Source organism: Microcaecilia unicolor, chromosome 8, assembly GCF_901765095.1.
Source record: "Microcaecilia unicolor chromosome 8, aMicUni1.1, whole genome shotgun sequence".
In the NCBI taxonomy this organism is placed as follows: domain Eukaryota; kingdom Metazoa; phylum Chordata; class Amphibia; order Gymnophiona; family Siphonopidae; genus Microcaecilia; species Microcaecilia unicolor.
In genome coordinates this window covers 223522657-223540029 of record NC_044038.1, presented here as the reverse complement: position 1 = coordinate 223540029, position 17373 = coordinate 223522657, and the positions used below count along the sequence as shown (strand labels likewise).

Genomic DNA, 17373 nt, shown 5'->3' with positions numbered 1-17373 from the left:
ACATCAGTCTCGCTTCTCAAGGCAGTGAGTTCCATAATGCTGGTGCTACTTAGAAAAAGACCCAGTACCAAATCATCACGATAAGAACATAATAACCACCACATGGGTCAGACCAATGGTCCAACTAGCCCAGTATCCTGTTTCCAACAGTGGCTAAGCCAGGTCACAAGTATCTGGCAGAAACCCAAATAGTAGCAACATTCCATGATTCCAATGCCAGGGCAAGCAGTGGCTTTCCCATGGCTGTCTCAATTGCAGACTATGGACTTTTCCTCCAGGAATGACTCCAAACCTTTTTGAAACCCAGATACACTGACCACTATTACCACATCCTCTGGCAACGAGTTCCAGAGTTTAACTATTGGCTGAGTGAAAAAATATTTCCATGTAACTTCATTGAGTGTCCCCTAGTATTTGTACTTTTTTAAGGGGTTAAAAATTGATTCACTTCTACTCATTCTACACCACTCAGGATTTTGTAGACCTCTATCATATCTCCCCTACCTTGGTCTCTTTTCCAAGCTGAAGAGTCCCAACCTCCTTAGCTTTTCCTCATATGAGAACAGTTCTATCCCCTTTATTATTTTGGTCACTGTTCTTTGAACCTTTTCTAATTCCAATATATCTTTTTTGAGATACAGCGATCAGCATTGGATGCAATACTCAAGTTGAGGTTGTATCATGGAGCGATACAGAGGCATAATATTCTTGGTCTTATTTACCATCCTTCTCCTATTAACTCCTAGCATCCTGTTTGCTTTTTTGGCCGCCACCATACACTGGGCAGAAGATTTCAGAAGACACCTACATCTCTTTCTTGGGTGCTGACCCTAGCATCAGGTAACTATGATTTGGATTGTTCTTTCCACTGTGCATCATCATCAACATTGAGCTCGATTGTTTTTCTTGGCGGGGGGTGGGGGCGCATAGGGAGGAGGTAATTGCTAATCTTCATTCCCAGGGGTTCTCAACTGCGTTACTGAATTTTTCTGTCAGGAGGCATGACATGAGGGGGCATGGAAGCATTAGCCAGCTAGTGTGTTACACTTACCATCAGGGGTGGACTGACCATTTGGGCAACCGGGGAGTGCCCGAGGGCCCAGAGGCTCTGCCCAGTTGCCCTTGCCCACCGCTGCTGTGCCACTGCCTTTACACACCGCCACTGTGGTTTAAAATGGTGGCAGCAAATTCTCGCGAGACTACTGTGAGAGGTAGAGTGTGGATGTGGCAGTGAGGGGCAGGGGTGCAGTAGTGGTGGGGGGGCCCAGAGTACTCTCAGTCCACCCCTGCTTACCATGTGCTTTCTCGCTAACAGAGTTAACATAGGACCACTTAGTGTGTCCTAAATAAGAGGCAGTAAGTGCTACTGTATTAACCAGGAGCAGGTTCCACACATTAATCCAGTGGTTCCCAAACTGTGCGCCGTGGCACCCTGGTGTGCCGCAGTGAACTCTCAGGGGTGCAGCGGTGCATCGCTCCTTACTTTCCCCTCCCGCAGATCCAGCATCTGCCGCTTCCTGTTTCTTCCCCCGCTGCCGCTGCAGCGCTTGCAGCTTACATTATTGGGCTGTCCGCGATTCACACAGGCACTGTGGGGACTTCCCTCTGTTGTCTGGGCCTCGCAACAGGAAGTTACATCAGAAAGGGCTGGACGCAGCAGACTGGGAAAGCCCCGGAGTGCCTGTGTGAATCACGGATGGCCCAAAAATGTAAGCTGCAAGCACTGGAGCAGCGGTAGGGGAAGGAAGTGGCAGCAATCTTGGATCTGCAGGAAGGAAGGTAGCGAGCGATGCTGGATTTGGGGAAGGCAGAGGTGTGCTGGTGTGAGAGGAGGGGGCTGCAGGGAAAGGGAGACCTATGTGGCCGGGTGGGAGTGCCACAGAGACCCATGTGGCCGGTGGGGGGGGGGGGGGGGGGGAGTGCTGCGGAGACCCATGTGGCCGGGGGGAGGGTGGGGTGCCGCGAATCGAAAAAGTTTGGGAACCCCTGCATTAATCTGAAGGTTAATGCCTGACCTGCAATAAAAACAGTGGGACAGCCACTTCTTGATGCAGCGTTAGTTTTGGATTTTGTTATGTGTTAAAATTCTGTGTTATAGCGGGTTAAGTCCAAAGCTTAACACTCTTTTGCAGAAGGGCCCCTAAAAGAAAAAAAATCAGCAGTAAAACCAATGAATATTTATTTATCAAATTTATATCCCGCTCCATCCAACGTTCTAGGTGCTTAGAAAAAAAAAAAACTACACACAATTAAACAATACAGAAATATGCTCTAGCAGGCAGACGCTATTAGTTATTGCCATCTAAAATCTTTATTTTCTAAGTAGCCTTCAAAACAGTGGGAGCGAGGTGCATTGTGATGAAGAAAAGGGGTTGGGAAACAGACTAAGAAAATACCAGCAGATAAAGTTCATGGAGCCTCTCCAATCCAGCCACTCATACCAACTACTAAACTCTACAATCCCTCCCTTAGAGGTCTTCTTTGCTCATCCTGTGCTTTCTTGAATGCAGACCATCCTCATCTTCACTGGGAGGCCGTTCTATACATCCCCCCACCTCTTTGGTAAATAAACCTTTTAAAACCTAATACAATCGATGGTCCTAAGTTAGGCAGACTATTGCAACGGAATCTACGCGGGATGCAAAGAACTCACAAAAAAACTCCAGACCGCCCAAAATACAGCAGCCAGATTGATATTCAGCAAAACATGATTCGAAAGTGCCAAACCCCTTCGAGAAAAGCTGCATTGGCTCCCGATCAAAGAACGGATCATCTTCAAAATCTGCATTTTTTTTTTTACTCTATTTATAGCTTTTAACAAACATAATTCATTTTTATGAGTGTCAATACACAAAAAGAAAAAGTAATTCACATGTAACCTTACATCTAATGTCGAAATTTTCTTCTTACTATCGGCCACAATATTACACTAATAGTGATCCAAGATAAGGAAATAAAATTATCCTGCTTATTTTAAGCGGTTACATCACAAAGTAGCTAAGGAAGCGTCGTTCCAAGTGGTTAACTCTAGCCTGCTATACAGTGGTACATATGGGATTAGACTTGTACACTAACCTCTTCTTTGCTAATTAGAAATTCTTCTAACTGCTTTGGGTCAAAGAATTGACATTGTTTTGACTGAAATTTAACACTACAAACACAGGGAAACCGCAGAAGGAAATCCGCTCCCACTGCTACTGTTCTAGCCCAAAGCAGTAGGAACCTCTTATGCCTCTTCTGCATTTCCCTGGAAAGATCTGGAAAGACCCTTATCTTTGAACCCATAAACTCAGAATCTAAATGCCTTAGAGATAGTTTGAGTACTGCATCTCTATCCATTTCTAACGCAAACGTTGCAAGCAGTGTAGTTCTCCTGTGTAATTACTTCAAGAGATGTTTCCAGGAATGCAGTTAAATTCATTGCCCCCTGTAAAGGTAAATTTTCAGATGATTTAACATCTAATTGAAGGTAAAATGCTCTAGTTATGGGTGGCAAAGATGTCTCCTGCATTCCTAGTACCTCTACTAAATATTTTTTAAGCATTTGGACTGGTGAAATTAAAGGTGATCTGGGAAAATTTAAAAAACGAAGAGACAGTCTTTTAGCTTGATTTTCCAGATATTCCAAACGCCTAAAGGAAAAATTTCTCTCCTTAATTGAAGCCTGTTCGAAAAGTTCCAATTTTTAAATTTTTGCTTCAGAGGTTTGAGAAAGATTAATTTGTAGTTGGTTCAATGCAGTCTCTGATTTGTCTAAAAAAAAAAAAAATTTACTTTGACAGTGTCCCAATAAACTACATTCTTGCTACAAATTCATGTGGTTAGACAGGGCTGCTATATTCCCAGTTTAAGAGCAAAACTATTTTAGTTTCATCTGTATATGGATGAGTCACAGTAGAAAGGAAGCCAGAGTCCACCTACACGCTACAGCTGCCCTATAGTGAGACCTTTAAAGCCAGAGCTATTCAGCTCTGTGCATTTTTAGGCAGCAGGTAGGTTTTCCTGCAACCATTAGTAAAAAGATTCTTCAATAACACTGAAGCTCTAACTACAAAGACTAAAGGAATTATTTTCAAAGGTGTTATTTTACATCTGTGACTGTGGGCAAATACTTTGAAGCACAGAAGCTCTATGCCAGAAATCAATACTTACAACATAAATTAGACTTGCAAGCAATACCTATCCTAAAAGCAAGTACACTCATATTCCAAAGCCTTCAACAATGTCTAGCAGCAGGGCTTTTTTTGAGGGGGTACTTGGGGGTACTGAGTACTGGCACCTTTTCCACTGTCTGCTAAAATTGACCCATGGTCCCCAAGTTTTAAATGAAAGAGCTCAGGCTCTACACACCAATTCTGCCTTGTCATAGATTCTGTGACTGGTTACAAGGGGCCTGGCTGTTGTGGGGTGGGGTCCCTCAGTGATCCCTCCACACCTAAAGGGTGGCCTGGCATTTGAGTACTAGCACCTTTTCTGCTAGAAAAAGAACGCACTGTCTAGCAGCGATAATTTAATTTTGCATGTGGCAGGTTTAGGGATCGTAAGAGATCATGGAGAACAGCGTTAAAACCCTAAGAAGGCCCAAGTCATAACTACATTAACATGATTTCGTATTCATGCAAAAAATGAGACATTTTCCAATTATGTCAGACGTCCTCTGGGAATATTATGACTGTAGCTTCTCTATTAAATTCCACTTTTTTTGATCCAGCTATTTTCCTCCTCCCATATTTTGTGGGGTCTCCTATAGCCACATTCCTCAGAGAAAATCCTACCATCATATGTCCAGTCACAAAGTGCGACTATTGTGTAGTGTAGAAATATACTGCCACTTGCTCTCAGTAAAATACAGGCCAAAGGCTCAGACTCTCTGATACAAAATACATTTCACTGCAGCAAATGCTGAAATGAGGTAATTGGGAGCAGATAGAGGGAGGGGAGAATCTGCTCTGTAAATAACAGCTGGAAGGGCACCAACAAGAGTCACAGGCATAGATGTTATGGTTAATGGGAGATAGCAGTGGGTCAGGTGCAAACAGGGGGGGTGCTGAGAGGGACTTGGAAAGATGTCACATCATTTGTTTATAGTTAGGTTTTAGGAACATGTGAAGTCATTCTGATCAACTGATAAGGGCCAAGAGCTCTGGTGAGAAAGCTAGGGTCCATTGAAATGAATAGGGTCAAAATGGTATAAAAAGGGCAGCCTAGAGGGTATTAGATCAGAAGACTCCATAGAGAAGACCAGAGAAGCCTAGAGAAAGAGGACGTGTCGTGTAATGCTGTTCCACCATGGGACTGCCTGATTTGCCTGTACTATCTTTAGGTAAGATACTGATGCTAATAAACTATATTACCATATCCACTGAATACTGGGTTTCCTTCCAATTGAGGATCCTGCTGCTCTGTCTGTTTAAAACTGTCATGAGCAAATACAAGGTTGGGGTAATTAAGTATTTGGAGGGAACATGCAATCCTTTTCAGGATAGTAGAAAGCCTATGTCTTCCGCTGCGCAACAGAGGTGGCAGACCTAATTATAATTCAGTAGTGATCATCACTCACTCACACTCTCAAAGGGGAAACTAGGAAGGCCACTGTTCTCAAACTAAAAGGCCATCACAAATATAGATATTTGCTAATTTGAAGTACTGCACACAAAGTATAACAAAAGCTTTTTTAGCCCATTTAAAATATATCATTCTTTTATTGTGTCTTTTCATATGTCATTTTAGAGACTGATCAAAATTGCTTTTTTTCAAGTTTCGGCTGAAATGGAACTACCACCAAAATTATATGAACGCTTTCGGCCGATGCCGTACCTGAAACCGAAAACTCAAGTTTGGTTGTGTGAATGAACCAGTGAGGGCTGCCGGGGACTGTCAGAGCTTGCGGTCTGCATCCCTCCGCTAAACCCACAGTATCCAAGTCAGAATGTAATAAATTTAAATAATGAAAGACCGTATTTTACCTGTGAGCAAAACTTCATACATATGGACTGCAGCTAATGAGAGGGAAAACAAAAGCTACAGTGCTGTTACAGTGGCTTAACCTGCACCACACTCGAAGTGACAACTGATGTCATAAATCCAGAGAGAGGCTAATTCCTAAGGAGCTTATAATCCCAAATTTTAGACTTAAATTCCTGCTAAAATGTTGCATCAAAAGCATTAGTTTACTATCCGGCTTATAATTGAAAAAGAAAAACGCCTATATTGCGACCCAAATCGGGAGATAGACGTTTATCTCACAAAAACGAATAAAGCGGTATAATCGAAAGCCGAATTTGGACGTTTTCAACTGCACTCCGTCGTGGGGGCGTGTCAAAGGCGTGGTGAAGGCGGAACTGGGGCGTGGTTATCGGCCGGTCAGAGATAGGCGCCTTTCGCCGATAATGGAAAAAAAAATATGCGTTTTTAGCGAGAATTTAGGGCACTTTTCCTGGACCCTGTTTTTCCACGAATAGGGCCCCAAAAAGTGCCCTAAATGACCAGATGACCACTGGAGGGAGTCGGGGATGACCTCCCCTGACTCCCCCAGTGGTCACAAACCCCCTCCCACCACAAAAATATGCCGTTTCACAACTTTTTATTTTCACCCTCAAATGTCATACCCACCTCCCTGGCAGCAGTATGCAGGTCACTGGAGCAGTTATTAGGGGGTGCAGTGGACGTCAGGCAGGTAGACCCAGGCCCATCCCCCCCCCACCTGTTACACTTGTGCTGGTAAATGGGAGCCCTCCACACCGCCCCCCAAACCCACTGTACCCACATGTAGGTGCCCCCCTTCACCCCTTAGGGCTATAGTAATGGTGGGTTTTGAGGGGGATTTGGGGGGCTCAACACACAAGGGAAGGGTGCTATGCACCTGGGAGCTCTTTTACCTTTTTTTTTTTTTGTAAAAGTGCCCTCTAGGGTGCCCGGTTGGTGTCCTGGCATGTGAGGGGGACCAGTGCACTACGACTCCTGGCCCCTCCCACGAACAAATGCCTTGGATTTATTCGTTTTTGAGCTGGGCGCTTTCATGTTCCATTATCGCTGAAAAACAAAAACGCCCAGCTCACAAATTGTCGAATAAAACATGGACGTCTATTTTTTCCCAAAATACGGTTCGGTCCGCCCCTTCACGGACCCGTTCTTGGAGATAAACGCCCATGGAGATAGACGTTTTTGTTCGATTATGCCCCTCTATATAAACTATTATGCAAGATCATAACTGGTGACAGTCAGGGCAGGAGCTATGCCCCAGTTGCAGTAGCCATTTTGAAAGTAGATTGAAATAGGCAGAGTAACTGGGGATCACACCTGTCCCAACTACACCCCTAGACCATCAGGGATTGTAAAATAGGTCCAGGGGCCTACCAAGGGAGGGGAGGTGTACTTCCTGTTTGGGGGAGGGGGTGGAGAAATAAAACAAATCGGAAAAGGCACAAATTCTCAGCTTCCAATGAAAACGTATGTTCAGTTTTGGCCAAAATAGAGAACATGAATGAAAATTAAAAATATCCTTTTGGCTGAAACTGAAACCAGGCAGAAGGATTTTGGGCCAGTTTTAGCGCCATAACCAAAACTGAAATTTGGCTGATCTCTAACATATTTTATAGTTAGGGGACTAAAAAGCTGAAGTGCCCAGGTATCTCTGAACCTCAGCTAGTACTACTACTACTATTTAGCATTTCTATAGCGCTACAAGGCGTACGCAGCGCCTTGTAGCTTGTGAAAGCTGTGTCTGAATCATCTTCAACCTTGAGTGATCTTGGGAGTGAACTCAGCTTTTGGCAGTGCACAACTCTATGCAATCAAGTTGATCCTAAATATTTCTTTTTTCAAAAAGGGACAATGGACCATTCACTTGAAATAGACAATCATTCTACATTCAATATGGAGAGATGGTCAGCCTTATTTTCTTCCCCATTCTTCTTGCCAACGCCGACTACAAATTTTTAAAAACATATTGCCAAGGATTAAAATCTTGCCCATCAATTTTAAATGTCCTAATGATTCGACCCCAGTCTGTCATAGCTCTTACTTCTTCACAAGCCAGGAAGGAATTTTAGTCCTTCCAACAAGCCTTACCATTATCGACACCATTAAAAGAGGCAAGATTGATCTGTACTGAGCAGCGTGTGTTCTGTTTCACATCTGGATTATGGCATTCTATTCCACTTGAGTTGTGTTTAGAGTCCTGCTATTTCATTCTTAGAAAACAAAATCATTCTTGGCTCTTCTGCCAAACTTTTATCAAAGTGAGTCAAAGCGTTTTCAGCTAGTTCTATCATCACAACAAATTTTTCTCTTTGGTTGGCCCCTCCAGACATAGGAGTTAGAAAACACCTAACTTATACAAAAAATGGCACGGTTCATACTAGCAATAATACTATGATGACAAGTCTATAAATTGGCATCAAAATGTAGGTACCCCAATGACATGTGCTTTGCCCCAATTCTAGAACCTCATCTCGTTGCCAAAATTCTGATTATAGAACACTAAAGTAACATAGTAACATAGTAGATGACGGCAGAAAAAGACCTGCACGGTCCATCCAGTCTGCCCAACAAGATAACTCATATTTGCTGCTTTTTGTTTATACCCTACTTTGATTTGTATCTGTGCTCTTCAGGGCACAGACCGTATAAGTCTGCCCAGCACTATCCCCGCCTCCCAACCACCAGCTCTGGCACAGACCGTATAAGTCTGCCCAGCACTATCCTCGCCTCCCAACCACCAGCCCTGCGCCTCCCACCACCGGCTCTGGCACAGACCGTATAAGTCTGCCCAGCACTATCCCCGCCTCCCAACCACCAGCCCCGCCTCCCACCACTGGCTCTAGCACAGACCATTTAAGTCTGCCCAGCACTATCCCCGCCTCCCAACCACCAGCCCTGCCTCCCAACCACCGGCTCTGGTACAGACCGTACAAGTCTGGCCAGCACTATCCCCGCCTCCCAACCACCGGCTCTGGCACAGACCGCATAAGTCTGCCCAGCACTATCCTCACCTCCCAACCACCAGCCCTGCCTCCCAACCACCGGCTCTGGCACAGACCGTACAAGTCTGCCCAGCACTATCCCCGCCTCCCGATCTTGACTAAGCTCCTGAGGATCCATTCCTTCGGCACAGGATTCCTTTATACTTATCCCACGCATGTTTGAATTCCGTTACCGTTTTCATTTCCACCACCTCCCGCGGGAGGGCATTCCAACACATGTGTATCTTCAAGACATGCCCATGACTTGCCTATACTCCACCCATGTTTGCACTCCCTCGCACTTGTATGCTTAGCGATTTTGGCGAGTATGTTGTAGAATGGTAAAGGCGGTTAGCTTAGTGGAGTTTAAAAAAAGGTTTGGACGGCTTCCTAAAGGAAAAGTCCACAGATCATTATTAAATGGACTTGGGGAACATCCACTATTTCTGGGATAAGCAGTATAAAATGTTTTGTACTTTTTTGGGATCTTGCCAGGTATTTGTGACCTGGATTGCCCACTGTTGGAGACAGGATGCTATGTCATGCAAGGTTCCACGTTAGGAGTTACGGACCAAGAAAGGGATCTGGGTGTCGCCGTCGATAATACAGTGAAACCTTCTGCTCAGTTTGCTGCTGCAGCTCGGAAAGCGAATAGAATGTTGGGTATTATTAGGAAAGGTATGGAAAACAGGTGAGAGGATGTTATAATGCCGTTATATCGCTCCACGGTGCAACCGCACCTTGAGTATTGTATTCCATTCTGGTCGCCGCATCTCAAGAAAGATATAGTGGAATTGGAAAAGGTGCAGCGAAGGGCGACTAAAATGATAGCGGGGATGGGACGACATCCCTATGAAGAAAGACTAAGGAGTCTAGGGCTTATCAGCTTGGAGAAGAGACGGCTGAAGGAAGACATGATAGAGGTATATAAAATAATGAGTGGAGTGGAACAGGTGGATGTGAAGCGTCTGTTCACGCTTTCCAAAAATACTAGGACTAGGGGGCATGCGATGAAACTATAGTGTAGTAAATTTAAAACAAATCGGAGAAAATTTTTCTTCACCCAACGCGTAATTAAACTCTGGAATTCGTTGCCGGAGAACGTGGTGAAGGCGGTTAGCTTGGCAGAGTTTAAAAAGCGGTTAGACGGTTTCCTAAAGGACAAGTCCATAAACCGCTACTAAATGGACTTGGGAAAAATCCACAATTCCAGGAACAACATGTATAGAATGTTTGTACGTTTGGAAAGCTTGCCAGGTGCCCTTGGCCTGGATTGGCCGCTGTCATGGACAGGATGCTGGGCTTGATGGACCCTTGATCTTTTCCCAGTGTGGCATTACTTATGTACTTATGACCGTTTGGTCTTTCCCAGTATGGCAATACTTATATACTTAAGTAATAGCGCCCAGCGCTCACATACATAATTGCCAATTAGTGGTGCCAATCACATGCATCAGTGCTAGTATTCTGTAACTTGCCTACTTATCTTTAGGTACCAACTTATAGAATTTTCCTTCATGGTTACTAATGCTATCATGGAATGATTATGTCATAACCAAATTCTGTAAGCCACATTGAGCCTGCAAATAGGTGGGAAAATGTGGGATACAAATGCAATAAATAAATAAATCTTTATGCCTATAAATTTTGCTTGCTCTAACTTTCCATACAATTTTATGTAATCCCCTTTATGCTCTCTAGAAAGGAACACAAAATACCAAGTGCAATAAATATGCTCATATGCTGGAGTGGAGGAGTGGCCTAGTGGTTAGGGTGGTGGACTTTGGTCCTGGGGAACTGAGTTTGATTCCCACTTCAGGTACAGGCAGCTCCTTGTGACTCTGGGCAAGTCACTTAACCCTCCATTGCCCCATGTAAGCCGCATTGAGCCTGCCATGAGTGGGAAAGCGCAGGGTACAAATGTAACAAAAATAAAATAGATACTATTGGAGATTCTACATGGAATGTTGCTACTATTGGAGATTCTACATGGAATGTTGCTACTGTTGGAGATTCTACATGGAATGTTGCTATTCCACTAGCAACATTCCATGTAGAAGGCTGCGCAGGCTTCTGTTTCTGTGAGTCTGACGTCCTGCACGTACGTGCAGGACGTCAGACTCACAGAAGCAGAAGCCTGCGCGGCCACATTGGTGATCTGCAAGGGCCGACCTACATGGAATGTTGGAATAGCAACATTCCATACAGAATCTCAAATAGTAGCAACAGTGGAGGTGTGGCCTAGTGGTTAGGGTGGTGGACTTTGGTCCTGGGGAACTGAGTTCGATTCCCACTTCAGGCACAGACAGCTCCTTGTGACTCTGGGCAAGTCACTTAACCCTCCATTGCCCCATGTAAGCTACACTGAACCTGCCATGAATGGGAAAGCGAGGGGTATAAATGTAACAAAAATAAAATAGAAACTATTGGAGATTCTACATGGAATGTTGCTACTATTGGAGATTCTACATGGAATGTTGCTACTGTTGGAGATTCTACATGGAATGTTGCTATTCCACTAGCAACATTCCATGTAGAAGGCTGCGCAGGCTTCTGTTTCTGTGAGTCTGACGTCCTGCACGTACGTGCAGGACGTCAGACTCACAGAAGCAGAAGCCTGCGCGGCCACATTGGTGATCTGCAAGGACCGACCTACATGGAATGTTGGAATAGCAACATTCCATACAGAATCTCAAATAGTAGCAACAGTGGAGGTGTGGCCTAGTGGTTAGGGTGGTGGACTTTGGTCCTGGGGAACTGAGGAACTGAGTTCAATTCCCACTTCAGGCACAGGCAGCTCCTTGTGACTCTGGGCAAGTCACTTAACCCTCCATTGCCCCATGTAAGCTACATTGAGCCTGCCATGAATGGGAAAGCGCGGGGTATAAATGTAACAAAAAAAAAAAATCCAAAGCTGAACAACGGTGATGCATAATCGATCTTTTTTCCCCATCACCATTTGCTACGCTGCTATGATATTATGAACGGGAGAAAACAAAAAAAAAAAAAAAGAAGTATAAGTATAAAAGCACAAAAGTAGACCAATGGGTTTTGCCAGAGTTTTACATCCTCCTGTGCATAAATGAGCTGAACAGATTAACCTGTATCTGGCAAAAACTAGGTGCCAGAGGAATTAAAAGTGGAGCTAAGACAGACCGGAAGATAAAGCTGGTTTGATTAAAGTTTTATTTTTCTTTTAAGTCTATTACCAAGGATAGTACAGCATATTTTCTAGGTATAAACTGAGGCAAAGGAGTTATCCTATCACTTATCTCATGCCATGCTAGTAAAAATCCAGCGTTGCATGAAACATTTTGTACTCATCAATGTGACATTCATTACCGAACTCATAACTTTTTCTCCCCATTTCTTCTGGCAAGTAGTCAATGACCCATTCAGTTTATATTTTTTAGCCATTGGAGCAGGCTAAAATGTATTACTACACACTTAGCTATGCTTAACTTCATCTATCAATGATCTGTACATTCCTGCAGGAAATTCAGGGCTTTTTGCAGCAAGAATGTCTTTCACAGTATTTACAACTCTGCAGAATTTAATTTCATCAACAAAAGTGCTCTTGTATACATGCACTTCTACACTGCTTATGAATAAAGTAACACAGTAATGAATCTTCTGGTAATATATCATGCAATTCTTATCTGGATTAAAGGTCAGTAGACTTTTTTTTTTTTTTTTTTACCTAGATGGATACTAATGCTTAACATGGTGAAACAGTAGCTAAAATATAATTAGTCTTAGCATTCCGAGGTCTCTCTCAGCAACTTTAGAGTAAACTCCAGGGAGCTCTGCAATGAGATATTAAGGAGAGGCATAGGCATCTCCTAGCTGGATACAACTGTGCACCTTTGAGGCACCTTTATTTTATATATGGTACAGCCTCCCAGTGGGGGTAGTAGAAACAAGGACAGTATCTAAATTCAAAAAAGCATGGAACAGGAAGGGACTTTACAGAGAATTAACTGGTGTGGATGAGCAGAGTGGAAAGTGTGTAATTTTCTTCTGCCGTCATATCCTATACTTCCTTTCTGTTCTAAAATTTATGAGAGATACCATGAACAAAAATAAAATCTCATTTTAATCAATTTGGGAACAGTCAAGAAATTCCAGTGCCAACTTTGTTGCTCTAGATTTAGTTCAATTATTTTTGAAGCTCTATTAACTGAATTACAATTTAAAAAAAAAAATTGCCCCCCCCCCCCCAAAAAAAAAAAACCCCCAAAACAAAACAACATATAACCAAAAGCCAAGGAACAAACCAAAATGCAAAACCTAGATATGGGTAGACTGAGGTACTAGTCAGAAATCACAAGACAGAATAGCATATCAAAAAGCAGGGACATGAATCTAGACAGAAGTGTTGAGGGTGACCATACCAAAGAACTGGCAAGAAGGGGAAATAAGGATGAGATAAAAGGGAGCAATCCAAAATATAACTGAAGTAGGGATGTGAAGTTTTAAATCATGTCTTGCCATAGTGTTCTGAGCCTTGATCTCCTTTCGAGATTTGGTTCTTAGATAGGAGCCTGGATTTTCTTGGGAACACATAATGGAGGCTAATGGCACTTATTTAAGCAAACCCTGAGGCTTTATGATCTAGCTTGCTCCCTGAGATCAGTAGGATTCGGCAACTGGTACTGCCCTCCTTTAGCAGGGATGCATTATTCTGATACATGTGACAGCTCTTTGTCCATAATTGGACCTCTCCTATGGAAAAAGCTGCCTGGGTGTATTTGCCTTTTGTCGTCGATTTCTGAATTTAAGATAAGGCTGAAAACACGCTTGTTTGTGCATACTTATGCTTGATGTGTCAATATGATTGAGATTTAGTAGTTCAAGTTGTTGTATGTGTTTGATTGTGTCTTTTATCGTGTATGTTACTCTCCTAGTTAATAAATGGACTAAGTGTATAAATAAACAAGCATAACATTTTGTTTACCATCCTTTGGACAGATTCCATTCAAGATGGTGTACAGACAGCCATAAGCATAACACAATCAAATGAAGAAATGAAAATTAGCTTAAATATGACAAAAAATAAAAAAAATAAAAATCACAACCATTTTCCTAATACTGTAAAAGGATATAAAAATATACAAGCCTCTCAGTTCACCCTACTCAAGTGCCTCATAAGGAAACAAATACTTCAGCCCCTTCCTTAAACTGCTACAAAGTAACTTTGCAGCCCTTGAAATGTGGAACTTGTAGGCTAGTTTTGATGCTTTTTAGCTATGGTTATGGTGGCAGAGTCACGGGCCAGGGTTGGTGCTGTTATAGCGCCAATGGAACTCAACCAGGCCAGACTAGCTCCAACATCGTCTGCTGCTTCTTCTCCCTCTGTCCCACCCTGTCCTTCAGCTGGCAGCTCACTATCATGTCAGGTTCTGCCTCTGCTTTGGCACTATGCCCTCCTGTCTCCTATTCCATGTTTATTAATTGTTAGATGGGCATTCTTCATTGCAAGACCGGAAGACAGTGGTAGCCCCCCTCCATTGACCATGTGTTGCTCCCAAAACTCTCTCTCTCAGTAATACTTTCCCCCTATCTTGTCCTAAGCCTTTGCGCCAGCACTGTCTCCAGAAAAAACTGTTTTGCTTTCCTTTAGGGCTATATGTGGGTGTCTGCAAGTTTTAGCTATGTGCATATACACTCCCAAGCTATTCTTGTGAGACTGTGAAGAGTGAAGTTTTGACACCATGCCGATCAATCTTACCGAGAGCCAAACAATGGCTGAAAGAAAACAGGGCACTTGTCTCAGAGGCAGTGCCTGCAGCATATTTCTGGGAAAGGTCAGGGGACATTAACAAACCAGGTGGTGGTGTTGCTTAGAATAAAATGGGGATAGGTAGATGGCGACAGACTGGGGAGGAGAGGCTGGTAAGAGCTAAGAGAAACTGGAAGACAGGGAGAATGTAAACCCCTCCCCCCTTATCACCCAGGGCACAGTCCACTTTATCCAGCATGAGTCCTGGCTCTCACGTTGAAGACTTTTTGCCAACATAGCCTGTACTTCAAAAAATAGTGAAGACCAAAGAGATGGAGGGTAATTTTGCATGTATCAAGAGGATAGCCTTTTATTTTATTCAATATTTTCCAGGTCTAACGTACCTTTCTATGATTGACACAAGAGCATTTTACGTGTAAACACACACATAAATGTTTTATAGCAACTGATGTATACATTTTTTTCAGTTTATCATCTGTATATTTTTATATATTTTATTATTTATTTTATTTTTCTTACATTTGTACCCCGTACTTTCCCACTCATAGCAGGCTCAATGCTGCTTACATATTATATACAGGTACTTATTTGTACCTGGGGCAATGGAGGGTTAAGTGACTTGCCCAGAGTAACAAGGAGCTGCCTGTGCCTGCAGTGGGAATCGAACCCAGTTCCCCAGGACCAAAGTCCACCACTCTAACCACTAGGCCACTCCTCCACTTTTATTTAAATGTTTTTTGATCATTGTATCATCTTATTAGTTTTTATCTTGTAATATTATTCATTACAAATTGCTTTAGCTTTTTAACATTTGGTGTTTTGATTACATATGTTTTTTTTGCTTTTATCTAATGTTTGTGTGTATATGTGTCTTTTAGACTCCTGATGCAGGCCTAACGGCCAAAACACAACGGTTGTGTCGAGACTTTATTTATTTATTTGTTGCATTTGTATCCCACATTTTCTCACCTATTTGCAGGCTCAATAAACAAGTGTTTTTAAGATCCATCTCTCCAGGTTTTGTATTTCCGTGGTCAAACATCCCACTTTCTTCTATACCTGTTTTTAGAAAGCACCATCACAGATCCTGAAGAATCTGCTTTACACTTGCTTATTTGTGCCTATTTTATAAAGCAAAACCCTCAAATGTCACTGGAGTCTAAACATACGCTCAGTAATATTAAAGCAAGTGCCACTTAATGGTCTAGGCCTTATGCCATCAAGAACTATGAACCATCATCTTCACTGGTCTTGCAAACTAATAATTTTTTCTTTTACTTATTACATTTTGTCGCATACAATTTAACCATTTATTAATAACTAGTAAAAAAGCCCCGTTTCTGATGCAAATGAAACGGGGGCTAGCAATGTTTTCTTCTGTGTGCATGTGGGAGTGTGTGTGTCCCTGCCCTCTGGCCTCTCTCCCCTCCCCCCTCTGAGTCCTTCACTGTTACAGAGCCAGCGATTTGATTTCGTGCTCTGCTGTTTTCCTTCACTGACTGTGTTACAGAGAGGGCGGGGCAGACACTCATAGGGAAACCGGATATCTCGCCCCCTTCACACTTCCGGCTGGAGGCTTCATAGAACGTTGGTTTTGCCTTTTATAGAGAGAGATATTGCACTTATCTTTATTTATTTATTTTTTTGTTACATTTGGACCCCGCGCAGGCTCAATGCGGCTTACATGTGTCAGCTCGGGTCTTAATTTTGGACCTAGACATTTTCATTTTGCTCCTTTATTGCAGAAAAGCGTTCCTTTTGCTACCGCCCATATCCAACCCAAAATGCCCCTTGAAATTTGGACAAACTGTGGAGCAAAATGTCTAAAAATCGGGATGTTGAAAATCGCAGCTCGGATGTTTTTGAGAGAAAACCTTCTTCTTCCACCTTATGCCTTTTTTTTTTGTTTTGAAAATGAGCCCTAAGCGTATTATTGGCTATTTTTGTTTATATTGGTTATTTATTGTTTTTTGTTGCATGATAGTTGCTTTTAAAAATTGAACCTATTGCAGCATATATAAATTTAAATTCCTTGCCCAGAATTCCTGAGAGCAGCACATAAAACTACCTCGCATGGAATTGGACATGGGAGCCTATCTGCAATGGCACTTATGAAATGTATTTATTATTTCATCTACACATCCTGTCAAAAACAGATACCACAACTGAGCACACACAAAACCCACCCCATACTCTAAAATTACTCACACATCTAGTCACTGTACTCTTACCTCAAGCCCAACCATCTTCCTGTTCACTATCATCATCTTCCTGCTCCGTCATATCCCTACTAACGATCAATTCACATACTCCAACCTATGACTCCCCCAACTTATACCCAAAGCATCATTGAATAAGGACCAATCTGTGTGATGCAACTTGGATTTTGTTGATACAGTTGCGCTAAAGTTATTTAAAAAACAAAAAACTTTGAGGGAACTCTTCAAACTTATTTTAAATGAAACTTTAACTGGAAATAAAGTGATGGAAGAGTTTCATATATGTATCTGAAATGCTGCAGGAGCCACCAAAAGTGAACCCCTCTCCTAGTAAAATTAATTTTCCATGTAATTTTGAAAAATGGGTCTACGCTCCACACGCTCAGTCACACTCTGAAATGGTCTGCTGACCAGATGAAAAAATCAGAGCCAGTAAAGATATAGGAAC

General features: G+C 42.7%; 1 protein-coding gene across 2 annotated transcripts in view; it reads right to left on the bottom strand.

Annotated features, from left to right (window-relative positions):
- The window catches only part of STK4 (serine/threonine kinase 4), a 144067-nt gene that overhangs the window by 41619 nt on the left and 85075 nt on the right, over nucleotides 1-17373 (bottom strand). The gene's annotated exons all lie outside the window — the stretch shown is intronic.